Raw genomic sequence first — 1302 nt, forward strand, 5'->3', positions numbered from 1 at the left:
ATTATTGAGAATTGGTAATTGTTGAAGTTGGACTACTGGATTTATAATTTCTTAGCTCCTTCTTTTGCAAATGTTTGCAAAAATATTGCATATTTTTTTTTTCTGTAAAGAAGGAATAACAATCTAATGCTACCAAACCCTCTGGCGGCTTTGCAGTTGCCTCCTCATCAAAGCCACGATGGGCAGATGTACAATCAGCTCTGCGATCTGGTGACACTGGAGTCTCACTATCCCACTCTCACAAGTTTCCACACCACTCTGGTCTCCATATTCTTGCTTGAGTGTGCTGCTTAAGGTGCACACCCACCTCAGGGCATTTGCACATGCTCTTCCCTTTGCTTTCACTTTTCAGCTCGCCTCAGACTGGTCTTCAAACGCCAGCCATTCAGTGCTGGCTTCCCTGACTATCCAAGCGAAAATGACTCCACGGATTGCACTCCTGTCTCCTCTTCTTGCCAGGTTTTTTCTCCAGAGCATGCACATCAAAATATTAAACATTTTCTTGTTTATTTGCTGCCTACTTCCTACCAGCATACAAACTTCAGCCAGACAAGGACCTTCACGTCTGTTCAGAGTCCAGAACAGCACTCGGCATTAAGCAACATACTAGTTGCTCAATGACAATTACTGAATGAATAAGAAAGGTTCTCTGCCTGTCCTAACGGATGCCATGGACGCTGACCTGTTCATTCACTCAGATCCCTCCACCCTGGGGGCACTGGGCCCCAGATCTGTCCTACAGTCATGTAAGCCTGGGATGCCTGCCAGGGTGCCTCCTGCACCTGGGGGCGGTTGCCTGAGAACAGGAATGTCCCTTGGACGATCCAAAATTTACTTGGATTCTCCCCTTAGTGGTTTGGGGTGGAAGAGATGGAATCTCTCATGTGGTTATGGACTTCGATTTTGCCAGTGACAGATCCTACAGGATCATTCCACTTCCCTAAATACAATGAACTCATCTGTCCATTGGGAACAAAACTAACATCAACCTCACAGGATGGTTGTGGTGGTTAAGGGGGCTAAACAAAGGACCAATTTTGCCCAAGGGAGCGCTTTCACTGGCTGATAATACTGACAAAAATGTTGACAACTCTTGGGAGTCCCCCCTAGGGTCTTTGACATGAGGGGGCCACATCACTTTGGGGTTGTTGTCTTATCATGTTAGAAATCGGCGCCTGGCCAGCTTTCTCCCGGTGCCCGCCTTCTTTATTCCCGCATCCCTGCTCGGCCCTGAGCCTTGCGCCCTGGCGGAACACTCCACCCCTCCTTGCACCTTTGCAGGGCGTTTCTCCCTCTCCCAGC

Source organism: Condylura cristata, unplaced genomic scaffold, assembly GCF_000260355.1.
Source record: "Condylura cristata isolate star-nosed mole 26May11 unplaced genomic scaffold, ConCri1.0 scaffold00011, whole genome shotgun sequence".
Taxonomy (NCBI): domain Eukaryota; kingdom Metazoa; phylum Chordata; class Mammalia; order Eulipotyphla; family Talpidae; genus Condylura; species Condylura cristata.